This window comes from Lissotriton helveticus, chromosome 12, assembly GCF_964261635.1.
Source record: "Lissotriton helveticus chromosome 12, aLisHel1.1, whole genome shotgun sequence".
Classification (NCBI taxonomy): domain Eukaryota; kingdom Metazoa; phylum Chordata; class Amphibia; order Caudata; family Salamandridae; genus Lissotriton; species Lissotriton helveticus.
Genome location: NC_136073.1, coordinates 204,906,213 through 204,923,429, shown reverse-complemented (window position 1 = coordinate 204,923,429; position 17,217 = coordinate 204,906,213). Strand labels below are relative to the sequence as shown.

Here is a 17,217-nt window from a genome sequence, read left to right as displayed (position 1 = left end):
CTAGCCCTGAACCCTTAAAATACCCCTGTACCCCAAAACCCAAACCTACCCCTGAACCCTAAAATACCCCTGTACCCCAAAACCCAAACCTAGCCAAGAACCCTAAAAATACCCCTGTACCCCAAAACCCAAACCTAGCCCCGAACCCTTAAAATACCCCTGTACCCCAAAACCCAAACCTACCCCTGAACCCTAAAAATACCCCTATACCCCAAAACCCAAACCTAGCCCTGAACCCTAAAAATACCCCTGTACCCCAAAACCCATACCTATCCCTAAACCCTAAAACTACCCCTGTACCCCATAACCCAAAACTATATCTGAACCCTTAAAATACCCAAACACCCCAAAACATATACCTCAGTACCCCAAAACATATACCCCTGTACCCATACTTACCTTATCCAAACATAAAAAAAACATGCTTTTACCATTCATGCATTTACAACGAATTTCGTTGTAAATGTATGCGTGGTAAAAGCATATAAAATGTAATGCCATGCGTTATAATGGCATTGCGGAGTCATGGTACTTTCGTAATGAAAGTATGCGGAGTGATGGTATGCGGAAAGAAAGTTGCGGAATAATGGGTGATTACCCTCCCCCGGTAAGTACATTGGTGGCACGGCGGCCCACATCTCCAGCAACATACTCATATTTTTTCACCACCCATTTGAAAAATGCACAGGTCTCTCTCATTGATGGCCAGCACCGACATACACTTTTAGACACACCTCCCGCCACAAGTTCTAGAATTGCGAACTTTAGAGCTGGGGAGCTACGTTCGAATCTCGTCATCAGCTCAACATCCTGTGATTCCAGGCAAATCTCTTTGTCTCCCCTTGCCTACCACAAATGAATGTGTTCTTCTGTAATGTAAATTGTGCTCATGCCATGTTGTCGAGTTCGCGCTATATAATATTGCAAGGAAAAATAAAGTAGGGAAACTCGAGTTCACATACTACTGAACGCGCACTCTTAAGTGCATCAGCAGTGCACTGTGAATCGGAGCGTTTCACAGGCCTGTCACAGATAACAAATGCTATCAAAACGAATCCTACAAAACAATATACTACTGGCCGGCAGCAATTCATACCCGGACATCGTCGGGACGGGCTGCTAGTATTTCTATATATTGTAAACATATCTTAATGTTTATTTTCAAGTTTTTAAAAAACAAAAACTCTTCCTACACATTACCATGGGAAGAGTATGAAGACAGGGCCGAAATCTCCACTGTTCTATAGGAGGGTGTTGCAATACCAGTGCTTGGCCATGGGTGGTGCTGGACTTACTACTGTTTTTTTTATAATAGTAACTTACACTCAGATTTTGTGAATATCCAAAAGTACCAAACTTACTCAAATGTGTAAATGACTCAAAAAGTGTATGTTACTTTTGTGAATCAAGTATTTTATCTTCTCTTATCCATCTCTTCCAGAGCAGGGTCAAGGCTGGTTTGCACATGGTTGGCTCCAAACTGAGGTGGAATGGTCTGTGAAAAAGATGGATTGGGATGCGGCCCGAATGATTGCTAGTAGCTGAGATCAATGCAAGCATTCCATCTATCACCTTGCTGTTGTTGCAATTGACGCCCTAAGTGCGAAAGGGTACGCCCAGAATTGGGTCCTGTGCTCACTGTACCACTGAAATCAAGCTATACCTGGCTGAAGAGCCTATAATAAGGGAAAACCGGTACTAGATTGCTTGTATTCCAGTTCCTGGAGGACCTGGCTTGGTAGTTTGAGCTGGACTGTTCCCATTCGACCAGAGTCTAGACTGATTTGTATATGGCTGGGTCAAATTGTCGTGGCATGGTAGGCGAAACATTTTGGATTGAGATGCGGCCCAAACGATTGCAAGTGGCTGATATTAATTAAAGCATTCCATTCATCACCTTATTGTTGTAGTTGTATTTGACACCATACTGAGGGCATGTGAGAATCTTGTAAGCAGCTCTGCCTTCTAGGCTCCGAAAGTCCTGATCCTTACCTAGAGGTGAATGACACGGAGTTCCATACTGCTTGCATGTTCCTATCTCCCATATTTTCATGCCAATCATTTCATTGTGAAGTCACTGCAGTCCTATGATACTCCTTTCTATTCCTGACATCTGCATGATGCCCAGGCTAAAAATACTGGGAGACCACATACTTATTAATCTTCAGGACTACTGCCATATCCTCCTCCATCCAGCCTACCTGCTGTCTGTGTCATCTGCCATCACTGCCCCGCCTGTTACCCAAGCGTTTAGCAGCTGCAGCGCAGGCAGGGGATTTTCTCTAGGCAATTGCTGTTGTGTTGCATTAAATGATCTAAATGCTATGTATGGTCTTCTTAACTTTGATGGGGCCTACACAGAAGCTCATGAAAAACCTGAAAGAAAATACCATGAGAGTGATCTGGGCCTATTGACTCCAAAGAAGGGACACCACAGTGACTCAAAAAAGTATAGAAATAATTAAAACTCGAGAGAGAAACAGAAGTGAGAGGGGCAAATGAAGACAAAGTTTGAAGAGAATGATAGACAGAAAAAAAGAAAAGATTGAAAGAAGCCAATACTCGATAATTATAAAAAAACTTTGGGATGGAGTAAGGAAAACAAACAGTAAAAGAAGAAAAAAATCGAAGAAATGTGAGAGAAAAAAGAAAGGCAGAAGCAAAGAAATATACTTTAATAGGGAAGATGGGGTCTCTTTTTTTGCTCGCTCACTCTCCCAATATCTTTCAGGATATAATTCAAAATGGCAGGATATGTTATTTTTGGTATGTAACGTTTACAACGAAATTTTTACAACGCACTACCATTACAACGCAGGCATTACCACGCATACCATTACAACACATTGCGCTGGGGGGGCGCTCTAGGATAGGGAATACGTTTAATTTTCTATCCAACACCTTCCCTAGTGTCCACGGGACTGGAGTTGGAATAGAAAAATATACTTACCACTATCCAGCACCTCTAAGCGCTATGCGTTGTAATGGTATGCGTGGTAAAAACCGCATTGTAAAGGTATGCGTGGTAAAAGTATGCGTTGTAACGTCATACATCCGTTATTTTTCTTGCTACTCCCTTCGTTCCAATCAGTCTCTGACAATACTCAGGAAGTGTCTGGCCCTTGTCCATCTACCAAGATGCTCGCACTAGAGGAGGTGATAGAAGTTACAATGATGATGAACTTGGAAAATAATGAAGACCTTGTACCCACAACCCAGAAGTGCTTGTCTATGTTGCGGAAGAGACTGTTCCTTTCAGTCGGGCTTGTTTGACTTTTATCGTGCAAAGGACTTTCATTTGGAGCATTTGGACTTTTGGTACACATTTAGACAGTGGACTATTTTGTAAGAGAGTGCCAGAAAGGTTGCAAGACCCATTTGCATGTTTGGAGTACACAATTTAAGTGTAGTGATTTGTGAAAATGACTATGGTGAGTAGTCAGGTGTGCATTCATGGGGGTTGTTTCTGTCTCTCACACCAACTGTCATCCTTGTTCCTGGCCTTGATTTGGGACAGGATCAGGTCTGCACTGGGCTGAATAGAGAGGCGAGTCTTCAAGTGCTGACATTCCAAGAAATGTCCCAAGGGCATGACTAGGCATTTCAGGATGAACTGAAAAATCAGAAATGGCATTTGGTTATTTCACAAGCGCGTCTGACACATGAGACAATGAAGTCCAAAAACTAAAGGTAATAAGTAAACTGAAGATAAATTAGAACTGGAATTTGATTGCTTCTCCAAAGTTCCTAATACACGAGGCAAAGGAATCATAATGCTCGTGACCTTGATTTACTCGAGCTTTGTTCAGTTGCAAAGTAACACAAAGGAACGTGGAGGGATGCATTGCTATTTACTTTCCAATGCAAAAGATATTTTGCAGTGGAAAGTTGCCCTTTTCTAAGCACAAAAAAGTGGTTTGCATTATGGTGATGTTACTGGGCATTACTTGGGTGGAGCAGAGCAAACAACCATACATTTGAATGCAAATCCTAATTTACTAAAAGAGCCAAAACAGGTTGTGCATCAAAAACTAACATCTGATGAAAGCCGGTGTCAACAAGGGGAAATGTTTTCATTTCTCTGAAGTGCTCACACATTGCATGTGTGCTGAAGTGCACACTCACATCCAATGTGTGACAGTGTTCTCAAATGTGTCAAGGCATGGGAATTTGTCCTGTAAGGGCCTGTTTTCAGAACAAATGTTAGTATAGAGAGTGCACGCTAATCACTGCACCGTTGTGTGAGGCTGTGTGTAGTGCAAGGCACCCTAATTAGAATGCCAGTGCATGGGATGGCTGCATCAGCAGGTCAATCTTAGTAGATGTCTTTCTGTGCTGTGTTTCCCCCCTGCACAAAGCAGTGTAGCAAATTTTGTTCCTGTGCTGAATAGCACAGAAAATGAGTAAATCTGCTGTGTGTGTTTTAGCTAATATTCCAAATACCTGTGTTTGTTCTCATATGCATGAATACATATGTGACAGAAATTCTGAGTGTTCAGCACATAGTTAATTGACTATCTGTTAATAGGTTTTACGTAATTGACACTGAAGAATTGTTGTAGTTGAAATTAACTGTATATTGCAAGAGAAGTAGAATGCAGAGCTTTCATACTGCTGGATAAATACTCTGGCTTAGATTAAGTCCCACAAGACTTTCACTTTATAGTAATCCTACAAGCAGCATAGGAATTGAAGACCTCAAAGCAAACTCAACAGAGGTTTCACAAAAGCACAAGTATATATAAAGTATCTAGTACAAGTTCCAGGATAGCAGCTCGTTGTAATCCAACACATTCCATAAACAATCACTGCCAAACTTTGGAATCACTGTTGGAAAGTTCTATACATTGCATTATGGGAGAGACATACCCCTAGATTCATCATTGTCCCGTTTTGCGAGTCCTTAATAGCAATTATTAAGGAATCTCTATTAAGGACTTGCAAAACGGGATTCATGTAGTAATTGCGATTTCTAGAGCTTCCTTATTTGTGATTAGCAAATTGCTAATCGCAAATAAGGAATGGCTCCCGATTCATTCCTATGGGCGCAAAGGCAAATGGTCCAAAGGAATGAATGGGGAGTCATTCCTTATTTGCGATTAGCAATTTGCTAATCACAAATAAAGATGCGATTTCAAGGGTGCCAGGGGTGTCCAAAGGACACCCTGTAGCACCCCTGAAATGTAAATGTAGCCAGATGTTGCGCACACACATGTCCAAAGGACATGTGTGTGTGTAACATACCACTTAGAAAAATGCACTAAAGTGCATTTTTCTAAGTTTTCGCTATTTATCACGAAGTCAGACTTCGTGGTAAATAGCGGCCAGAAATAGCGAATTCGCAAATAAAAAATGGTTAATGAATTGCATTTAAGGAATCTCAAATACAGATTCCTTAAATGCAATTCCTCGCAAATATGCGATTTCGCAATTAGCGATTTTTGCATTTGGGATGATGAATCCCAAATGCAAAAATTGCACTCGCAAAGGGCCAGATTCTCAGAATCTGGCCCTTTGCGAGCCGATTTGACAATGATGAATCTAGCTGATAGTGATCTCCAGTTGAAGTCAGTTATTGTGGCAATGGAGAGAACATAGGAGTTGCAATTGGGTGGTAGGGTGGAGCATCTGAGGAAACTGTGGGGTGTGTTCTGAGTTGTTTCTTGGTTCTTGTGTCTGTGAGATTGTAATCTAGACGAGGGAGACTGGTGATGGGCAGCGATGTAATAGATGTCACAACCTGTGTGCGGCCTACAATATCCTCTTCAAATACAGTTGTGTAGGCTGCTCAGATAACCTCCTGAGGGTGGAAGGGCTTCTCTCCTAGAACTGAATGCCACTCTCCAGTGGTTGATGAAACAGCACCATTCAATGATCAATGTGGAGGGAAGGGAGGAATTCGTGATCCATCCAATTCCTCTAATAATGTATTCTGCTCAAAAGGGGAGGATCACTTGTCCTGCATAACTTCGGGTATGCCGGAACGGTTCTGACTAGTCCCAAAAAAACCCTCATACACGTGTTGGTAAGTTGACGGTGTTAAGCGGTATATCTTGGTTCTCCGCTGTCCCTCACACGTGTCTGCATAATCATAGGGTTTAGTAGTTTATGCAACCTCCATCCAGGAGGCGATACCCTCAGTTAAAAACAGTAGTGATCAGTGATAGTGACTGTGATGTGATAAAGTGAAAATAGTAAAATGTCTCTCTCATTCAGAAAAGATTTTTATTAGTTCTGATTTTTGGAGGCAAAATTTTGAAAAATTATTATTGAGGGTGAACTAGAGTGATTATGACTCTTTCACGCTAAAGTTGTGGTATAGGTCGGCTAAGACAGAAGTTGGTGACTGGATTCAGCAACAAGGTGTTGTGATTTGTCCATGGTGGAATATTGTTAGTGGATTCTATTATCAAAGTCCTCTCTATATTTTCTAGGTGCTTTTATCACATATTTATTATTTCTTACTTGTGACCAGGTTTGTTATGCTCATCTATAGATGTTGCCCCAGGGTATATTATCATTTAATTATTTTGATCGGTGCCAAGTCTGTGTACCCAACGTTGTTCTTTTTCAAAAAGAATCTTTCTGCATTGTGGTCTCTGTTTTGTAATGTTTCCAAAATTATCCATTTCAGATCGTTAACAGTATGGCCTGCTTCCAAATAGTGGGTGGACATCTTGGTTGTCATCTTCTTACATTTGATGTTGCTTCGATGTTCACACAGACGTTGTTTGATCTTTCTGCATGTCATTCCAATGTAGTATTTCTTACATGGGCATGTGATCATGTAGATCACATGGCTCGTGTTACAGTTCATGTGGTTAAGCAATCGTCAATTGGAATCGGGAAGTAGTTGTATCTCTTTAATCGCTTTGGTTAAGGGACATACCGAACATGACCCACAGGGGTAATGACCAGTTACCGGACTCATGTCCCATGGTGAATTTGTGATTGCCAGCGGTTTTCTTGGAGGGGGTCTTGTGTGGACCAATATATCTTTCAGGTTGCGGGTTCTTTTATTTGCAAACCTTGGTTTCGGCCATTGAATGTTGGCTGAAGTTAAGATCCTCCAATTTTTGTTTACAATCTTCTTCAGTTTATTACTCGCTGGGTCATACGTTGTTACACAGGTCGTCACATCTGGTTCTGGTTCCTTTGGTGTGGATACAAGGAATCCATCCCTGTGCTGATTGCGAGCTCTTTTTTTGCATTTGTTGATGATTCTTTTAGGGTAGTACCTTTCTTCAAGCTTTCCACTTAGGTCGTTAGCTTGCTCCTTATATTCAGTTAGTTTGCTACAATTTCTGCGTAGCCTTAGAAATTGGCTATACGGAAGATTCTCCCTCAGAGGTCTGGGGTGGAAACTTTGAAAGGAGAGTAGACTGTTCTTTGACGTTGGTTTTGAGTATGTTTTAGTTTGTAAAGTCTGACCTTCTGCGTAAATAGTGATGTCTAGAAAGTCAATTAGTTTGTTGTTGGCTGTATAGGTGAATTTTAACCATTCATCATGGGTATTCACCCAGGTGTGGAAGTTGATAAGACTTTCCAAATCTCCTTTCCAAATAAGAAGGATATCATCGATATATATCGACGCCAGAAAAATATATGTTTGTAGTAGGGATTCATGGGATTGATGATATGTAAGCATGGGCGCAAAATCCGTTCCGCTCGCGGATTTTTTGGATTTTCGGTAAATCCGCAATCCGCGAACTCTCGCGGATGTGGCGAAAATACGCAAATCCGCGCGCGGCGGATTTTTTGCTTGTGTTCGCACTGCTCGCAGGCCGCGGTGCGGGCAGCAACAATCTCGCACTCGCGAAATTACAAAAATTACAATTGGGGAGGGGTGAAGGAAGTGACCCAGTCTCCAACTTCCTCTTCCTGTCCAGCAAGCTCCTCCCATTGCTTAGTCCATTTCCTGGCCACTTTGAATTCGATCTTGACTGGGAAGGATTACTTTTTGTGGATGCTGCTGGAGATTTGGCTTTGAGGCCTTTTGGATTACTTTTTGATTAGAAATTTGATTTACAAGTAAGTTGATAAGTTGATGTTGTTTGTTTGTGGTGATTTTTGTGTGTGTTTTTCAACTTTTTGGGGTGGGTTTGGGGGCTGGCTATGTGTGGGAGGCCATTTTGAGGCATGGTCCTGCAGGTCCTGGCCATGTGGATGGGGTCAAGCGGCCATTTTGAAGTCAGGCAGTGTGCTTTGTGCCCTATGCCCACCCAGTCTGCTCTGATTGCTTTCATTATGCCCAGGGGGCCTCGAACTCCCGCGGATTACCCGAAAATCGGATTTTATAAAAAAAAATTTGCCTGTGTTCGCACTGCTCGCGTCCCGTGCAGCAACAATCTCGCACTTGCGAAATTGTAAAAAAATTACAATTCTGCACATGAATTGAAAACTACCAGGCTTAGTTATGGGTGCATGCATGATACAACTGTTTTTTTTAATTTTAACATTATTCTGGCCAGGGCATGGATGGCATTGGATTGTTGTGATTTTTGTGTGTTTTACGACTTTTTGGGGTGGTGTTGGGGGCTTGCTATGTGGGTGGGGGCCATTTTATTGCCTGGTCACGTGTGGGTGGGGGTCTAGGGGCCATTTTTAAGCCAGTTTGTGTGCTTTGTGCCATAGGCCTGCACCCAGTGTGCTGTGATTTTATCATGCCCAGGGGGCCCAGGCCAGAATACGTCTGTTCGCGGATTTTGCTGGTTTTTAGCCACGTTCGCGTCGTGAAGCAACAATCTCGCACTCGCGAAATTGCAAACATTGCAATTCTGCACCAGAAAACCACCAGCAGGCAGCCTAAACCTTCTGAAACTTGATGGATGACATTGGATTGTGGTGATTTGATTGGTGTTGTGTTTTTTGACTTTTTGGAGTAGGGGTTGGGGGCTGGCTATGTTGGTGGGGGCCATTTTGAGGCATGGTCCTGGCCATGTGGATGGGGGTCAAGTGGCCATTTTGAAGGCAGGCAGTGAGCTTTGTGCCATAGGCCTGCACCCATTTTGCCTTGCTTTCACCCATTTAGCCCAGGGGGAGTCAGTGGTACATGAAACTATAACCCTCTCTGTGTGTGCTCTCTTGGATCAATGTTAAATTCCTGTTTCCTCCTGTTTCCCAAAAATTTAGCAAATCCTAATTTTGAAATTTCCATATTGTGTGGTGTGCATGTGTGTATTCATAAATGCCTACTTGCAAACTATTTATTGAAGCGCTACATATGCAACATATATTTACTGATGTTCCTCTGTCTTCGTTTGCTTTTAGGTGCACAAAGTCAATAACTCCGCATCATCGTTAAGCATCAGTGCCAGGAAGAAGTCCTGCTGCGGCCTGTTGTTCCAACATCTGAAGAAGATGGCTCCAAAAAGAGGTGCCCATAGCTCCTCTTGCAAGAAAAATGTCTCTACTAAGGAGAAGAAGAAGCAAGTGGCACCACTTACCAAGGAGACTGGTGGCTCGACCACTACATTTTTGTGGAACGAACAAAGGCCCACCATGAGTGCTGCACAGGTAGCCTGTTTAGTGGTTCAATCACCAACGACCAGTGATGTTGGCTCATCGCAAGAAAGTAGCAGCACACCATCAACACAGGTTGTAACTCATCTCACAAGTACTATTCAACAACCAAAGCCGCAACAACAACTGCATGGGCTACTAGTACAAGCACAAGTACATGCGCAAGGAGCTGTCCGAGAAGGAGCTGTCCAAGAAGGAGCTGTCCGAGAAGGAGCTGTCCGAGAAGGAGCTGGCCAAGAAGGAGAAGGCCGAGAAGGAGAAGGCCGAGAAGGAGAAGGCCGAGAAGGAGTAGGCCGAGAAGGAGAAGGCCGAGAAGGAGAGGTCCATGGAGAGTTGCAAGTAGAGGTCAGTGAAGAGGCCCATGTAGCGGCGCATGGAGTGGTGCAAGTGCCCACAATGGTTGTTCTTCCAGAAGTAGGGGCACTGGAGGAAATTGACTTTGGAGCCGGGGTATCATGTCAGGAAGACGAAGGCATTCCTCCTGATGATTCATTTTCTCCCAGCTCCCCACCAAGGAAAAGATCAAGGAGTGTGTGTAGAAGTTCCTCTTCAAGCCCCGCTCCATCAGATGATGATCTGGATCTAGATTGGCAACCATCTCCGACGTCTGAGAGGGAGGCACACCATGAGCTGCGAAAGGTATCAAATGTTAAAAGGAAGGGCCCCGGAAAGCTCATACTTATGGATCCGAACGTCGGACTTGATGAAGTGGTGCATTCTGATGTTGTTGAACAGGATGACAGCAATGACCTAGTCATCACACACGTCATTCCAGCCACACCGGCCATGCAGAAGACAGACATTTATACCCTATCCCGACGTCATGCTGAGCGTGACCCTGGCGACGTGGCACTGGTAGCACCACCAACGCAGTCAAGTACTACAACAGGTTCAACAAAACCTACAGCTCCCATATTTTCTCCCCAGAGGGGGACTCCATCCAGCTCGACTCCCTCAAGTAGGGTTGCTGCAATAATTGCACAACCCAGTAGATGTCTGCAAGGCTCATCCACCACTGCTTCATCTGGCATTGGCAGTATCATCTCGTGCGGCAAAACCAGAAGTTTCCAGTCCCCAGTTTGGAACTTTTTTAGTGTCCATGCAAAGTATGATAACATAGCCGTTTGTTGCATTTGTAAGACTAGAGTTAGCCGTGGAAAGACTGGTACCAACTATGGAACCGGAGGCCAGATAGGTCATCTTCAAAGAAGGCACGCTATCGAATGGTTTGCGCACCTAGCAAACATCAAGGGAAAGCAATCCCAAAGGGCAAGTGGCCAAAATATACCCATACTAGGTGTTTCATCTGAAGATGACGGGGAGGTAGAAGAAGCGTCAGACATTTGTCCGGTTGCACCCAGTACCCCTGGCAGCACCACACCCTCCGGAACACATAGGAGGCACACTGAGAGTCTGGGAGACACACCAATGCGGAAAATGTCAACACTGAGCAGAAGTGGGTCGAAGAAGGCATCAGCATCATCCAGTAAATTTGTCCAGCGCACCATTTCAGCCATGTTCTCCTCAGATGCGCAATTTCAACGCAACCACCCAACTGTACGCCTGTATAACACTAAGCTGGCTAAAATGCTAGCGGTGGACCTTCTCCCTTTTTCGTTTGTCGAAAATGTGGGTTTTCTTGAACTCGTGGCAACACTGGCCCCTAAATGGAAGGTTCCTAGCCGGGGTTATTTTGCCAGGGTTGCTGTTCCAGCACTACATAAAGAGGTGCTTGAGTTGGTTGGGGCAGCTTTGCAGAAGAGTGCTGTTCACACTATACACCTGACAACAGACATGGGGACCAGTTGCCAAGCCCTTGATTACATGTGCATCACTGCACACTGGGTCTCTTTTTCAGGGGTTGCACAACGGATAAATGCAGGTGGTGACTTGGTCGAGATTTTTAAGGGTGCTCGTAAACATGCAACATTAGCCATGTTTGGCATGGAGAAAAGTCATACTGCAGTCAACATTTTGGATGACTTTAACAAAAAGGTCTCGCAATGGCTGCCCCCAAGAAATTGCAAGGTTGGTTATGTTTCTACTGATAATGGCAGCAATGTAGTTAAGGCCATGGAGAACGGTTACTATTTCAGAGTGCCGTGTTTGGCGCACTGTATGAACCTTGTCGTGCACAAGTTCTTGAAAAAAGAACTTGCAGTCGACCAAATACTGACCATCTGCAGAAGAATATGCACACACTTCAACCATTCTTTTAAGGCCCGGAAGGAGCTGAGGCGCCAGCAAAATGTACGTAGAATGCCAGTGAAAGCACTTATCCAGGAGGTGGCAACACGTTGGAACTCAACCTTCTACATGCTTGAGCGTCTGCATGAGCTGTTTCCAGTAGTCAATGAGTATTTCTACAACCTGGGTGGTGATACGACAGAAATGATGCTAGCGGTGGAGCAATGGCAGCTAGTTAAAAGCCTGACAGACATGCTTCGTCCTTTTGAGGTCTTCAGGCGTGACGTCAGCAGGGAGGACTGTTCTTTGAGCAAAGCTATCCCATTGTTGCTGAAGCTCGAGCACCAAGTCAAGGTGGTGTCTTCAGAATTAAAAGATGCTGGAAAGAATGAAGCATATGAGTTGGCGCAGAGATTATTACATCGCCTAGTTAGCAATAAACGGCTTGTAAATATCAAGAAACAACAGCACTACATTTGTGCTACTATTCTGGATCCACGTTACAAAAAGCCATTGTTTGGCAAAGTAATAATTCCTTTTGAAACATCAGATGTTACAGAGTAATAAGGTTGGCTAGCTCAGTCAGCCATTCGTTTTGAAAGAGAGCGGAAGGAAACTGTAGGAGAAGACAGTACTACTAGTGAATCAGCAGGCCATCAGGCGTCCCAAAAAAACACTTCTGCATCTGTGCCTGTGGCAGAAGTGAGTGACTTTTCCTCTGAGCCGTTAACCACACCAGCAACCGTATCATCTGCACCAGGCCCAGGCGATATGTATGAAGCGGATTGGCTAAGTGAGCTAGGGTTTCCTTGTCCCAGAAAGGACACAGAAGTGCAAAGTACAGGAATCCGGGAGGACATTCTTTCAATGGTGCAGGCCTATCTGGATGACTCAACAGCGGTCAATATTACTGAGGACCCATTGGCGTATTGGCATGGGAAAAGAAACATATGGCGAGAGCTCACCAACCTGGCTATCAATTACTTGTCTTGCCCACTCGCAAGCGTGTCTTCAGAACGTGTTTTTAGTTCTGCTGGTGGCATTGTGACTTGCAAAAGGTCCCGCCTCTTGCCCGCAAATGTGGAGCGGCTCACCATGATAAAGATGAACCAGCACTTCATACCACCAGATTACAAAGTACGAGAATGCACGCAGGAAGAAGAGGACACCGACCTACCTGAGGAAAGTTCTCCTCAGTTACGAGAAGTACTACCGACTCAATTTGCAGAGTTTGAGGACGAGCTCTGCTTCCCTGACAGCGAGTTCTGAAAATGAGTCAATGATTCATTAACTTTAACATTAGTCCTTATTCACTTTTATTCCTGTGTGTCTGTCTTTCTTTTTTTAGCAAGTGCTTCATCACATTCACAACAAAACTGTAATCAACCAATCAAACAACAAGCCCATCAGCAGAACTGTCTTGATTTTGATGCCGCAGCATTCCTCAGGTTCACAACAGTTAGTTGACAAGAACTCAGTCCTGGTCGTCTATCCTCCTCCTCCAGACTCACCCTATCCATTTCCCGTAATGCTGATGCCTGGAATCTGCACAATGAAGAAACTTACGTTGATGAGTCCCCTAAAGAGGGACTGTCTGGAAGTAGTGAGTCCTCATTTAAATACATTTTGCTGAGTGTGACTTTTTTGCGTTTGGGTTTACGGGTCTTGGCTGGGCCATTGCTGGCAAGGTCTATTAAGGGATGAAATTGGTTAGGCATTTACTTTGGAAAACATTTGGCCTATTACACGTGAACGTTTAGGCGTTATTATTGCTCGCTTGCCTGTCTTAGGGGTGCTGTCTGTGGGGCTTCTAGGATTTTGGGGTCTGTGAGCACCGCTGCCATATTTCTAATGTTGATTGCTTTTGTTTTGCAGAAAATCCACGCCGGGAAACGCCAGTTGGGGTCCTGCTGCAGAACGCTTTAGGACACTGTGAATTCCAAGTGGAGCCAGCCCTCAAACACAAATTACAGGTAAGATAAGCGTTTGGATGGGAGGTAGTATAATGGAGTATTAGGAGAGGCGAGAGAGTGACAGTGGTACTAGTAGTAAAGTCCTAGGACTCTTCAATTAACAAACTCCCTGACAGGCATTTACTTTGGAAAACATTTGGCCTATTACACGTGAACGTTTAGGCGTTATTATTGCTCGCTTGCCTGTCTTAGGGGTGCTGTCTGTGGGGCTTCTAGGATTTTGGGGTCTGTGAGCACCGCTGCCATATTTCTAATGTTGATTGCTTTTGTTTTGCAGAAAATCCACGCCGGGAAACTCCAGTTGGGGCCCTGCTGCAGAACGCTTTAGGACACTGTGAATTCCAAGTGGAGCCAGCCCTCAAACACAAATTACAGGTAAGATAAGCGTTTGAATGGGGGTAGTATAATGGAGTATTAGGAGAGGCGAGAGAGTGACAGTGGTACTAGTAGTAAAGTCCTAGGACTCTTCAATTAACAAACTCTGTGACAGGCATTTACTTTGGAAAACATTTGGCCTATTACACGTGAACGTTTAGGCGTTATTATTGCTCGCTTGCCTGTCTTAGGGGTGCTGTCTGTGGGGCTTCTAGGATTTTGGGGTCTGTGAGCACCGCTGCCATATTTCTAATGTTGATTGCTTTTGTTTTGCAGAAAATCCACGCCGGGAAACTCCAGTTGGGGCCCTGCTGCAGAACGCTTTAGGACACTGTGAATTCCAAGTGGAGCCAGCCCTCAAACACAAATTACAGGTAAGATAAGCGTTTGAATGGGAGGTAGTATAATGGAGTATTAGGAGAGGCGAGAGAGTGACAGTGGTACTAGTAGTAAAGTCCTAGGACTCTTCAATTAACAAACTCTGTGACAGGCATTTACTTTGGAAAACATTTGGCCAATTACACGTGAACGTTTAGGCGTTATTATTGCTCGCTTGCCTGTCTTAGGGGTGCTGTCTGTGGGGCTTCTAGGATTTTGGGGTCTGTGAGCACCGCTGCCATATTTCTAATGTTGATTGCTTTTGTTTTGCAGAAAATCCACGCCGGGAAACTCCAGTTGGGGCCCTGCTGCAGAACGCTTTAGGACACTGTGAATTCCAAGTGGAGCCAGCCCTCAAACACAAATTACAGGTAAGATAAGCGTTTGGATGGGAGGTAGTATAATGGAGTATTAGGAGAGGCGAGAGAGTGACAGTGGTACTAGTAGTAAAGTCCTAGGACTCTTCAATTAACAAACTCTGTGACAGGCATTTACTTTGGAAAACATTTGGCCAATTACACGTGAACCAACACGATGACAATGTTCAGTAAAACGAACTTACTGCAAAACCACCACCCACCAGGCTCAAAAGTAGTAAAAAAAAAGATATGCCAGATAAAGTTTGAAAAAGTATATTTTTATATTCCCTAACAAAATAATCTCCCACAAGACCCTCCCTAACCCCAACAAATAAATAGTCCATCAAAAGTCCCCAAAAAACCCAACTCCCAATTCCCACCCCCCAAAAGTCACACAAAAAAGGGCAAGGGACACTCTAGGGATGCATGGTGTTGTTAACTTTGGCCTCCAGGGCATCATGCCTTAGGGCCAGGGCATCGTATTGCTCCCGGAGGGTGGCGTGATCTAAACGGAGGCCCTCCACCAAATTTTGGTACTCTTTCCATTTCCGGACCTCCGCCTCCAGGTCCGACACTCTGCGGATTGCTCGGCGCAAGCGAGCCTTTACAGTACTGTGAGGTGCAGCCTTTGCTGCTCGGCGGTGGCGTCTGCCAGCACGGCTCCGTTTGGCTGGAGCACTGCCCTGACCGGCAGAACGTGGGGTCACTGAGGAGGATGCAGATGTTATATTGGAAGTACTGGACTGCGTGTCGTCCCCCTCCAGTTCCACCAGCCACCGATATTGGGCAACAGTTGCATCCAGCCTCCGTTGCCGGGCCAGTACAGCCAGCATACTCCTTGTTGGTTTTGTTTTAGTATGACCAACTATATGAAGAAAGAAAGACATAATCTGTAACCAATGCTCTTTAAGAATATGATTAACACAAAATGATTCAGCAGGAAGTTTTGTCACAGTACAACTAGCAACTAGCCAGCGCAGTACAAAAGAAACTATTCAGGCCAATATCATGGGCGTCCGCAGGGATGGGCAAGAGAGGGCGCGATTGCCCCCCCCTGGATCGCAGGTCCATCCAGTGCTGGCCCAGTGACAAATTACAATATGGTAATTACAGCAGGCTGGGACCGACAGACAGATAGAGGCAGAGACAGAGAGAGAGGAAGACAGAAGGAGAGAGAGAGAGAGGGAGGGAGCCAGAGGGTGACAGAGGGAGGATGAGGGAGGGAGACAGAGAGAGAGGGAGGGGGAGAGAGAAAGAAAGATGTGTGTAATGTGTATGCCAGGTCTGGTGGCTCAGTGGACGAAGGCATCCGCTGCAGGGGCATGATTTCAATTTCATGGTCATATTTTTTTTTGTTGCTCTAGATACACCCCCCTCCCCCACCGACCCTGCCCCCTTCGGTGCGGCCCTTGGCCACAAACCACACTATCAATCATGTCAGGAGTAGGACTCAGGAGATGGTGATGATGTTGCACCCCCCCCTGGAAACATTTCATAGTATGTTCGTAGTTCATCCAGTGACCGTCTACTCTCTGTAGATACACATCATATGCTATCTAAGAGTCAGATAGTACCATGATCCAGCTTACCTGTACCCGCCACCACCACTGTCTCCTTCCTCACAGTCTGTACTTCTTGGTCCGACTCCTCTTGCGCCGCCTCCTCCCCAGAGTGGTCCTCGGACTCGGAGTCGATCACTATTACCACATCCGAGCTGGCCCCGCCACCAGATGTTCCTCCTACAAAGTAGATTTAAGAATGTTAGATTACACCACTCACTAGTAGTTGGTCTAAGTATGAATGAAGAATGTGAAAACAACAGATTAAGTAATTGACTGTCTACTCTAGTCTAAAGTAAAAATGTCCCTCCTTCCAGGGAAGGCTGTTGTCTTGCTGCATTTTTTTGACATAATTGATGAATGCTTGCTTAATTTTAACACACACCATTTTTCTCTGAACAGACAGAAACTGGACTTCTAAGGACAAGAGCAACATCAACTTCAAACCAGGTGAAAGCTCGGCTCGACCACAAGAAATGTGTTCCATTACTCATCAACTCAGCACCAAGCACTTTTCCATTTCCAACTAACTTTATTTTAATATATGTGTTTACTTAAACTTTTAATAAACCTTTTAAACTTGAATAGACTCTGTGGTTTTTGGTCCTCCAGACTAGAGTGACTGAGCGAAAGGTTTTGCAATTTTTGCAAGGAGGAGTCCGTGCCGCTGACACTACCAGGTTTATACGGTGTGCCAAACACGCCACTCTGAAATATTATTACTCTGGTCTTTGGTGTCCATAGTTCGGTTTGTGGAGAATTGTCCCTGCAACAGTAGTATTATTGATTTTGCTCCTATCTAAACACTATTTAGAAAAAATTAAATTAGGAACGCTTGGACAACAATAGGTCCTCTATATTTAA

General features: G+C 44.5%; 1 long non-coding RNA gene across 1 annotated transcript; it reads left to right on the top strand.

Annotated features, from left to right (window-relative positions):
- Window positions 1-14,333: 14,333 nt before the first annotated feature.
- On the top strand, window positions 14,334-16,824 carry LOC144799502 (uncharacterized). The gene is made up of 3 exons (XR_013603825.1): window positions 14,334-14,431; window positions 14,709-14,806; window positions 16,756-16,824. It is a non-coding gene; the product is annotated as an uncharacterized LOC144799502 (long non-coding RNA).
- Window positions 16,825-17,217: the final 393 nt, after the last annotated feature.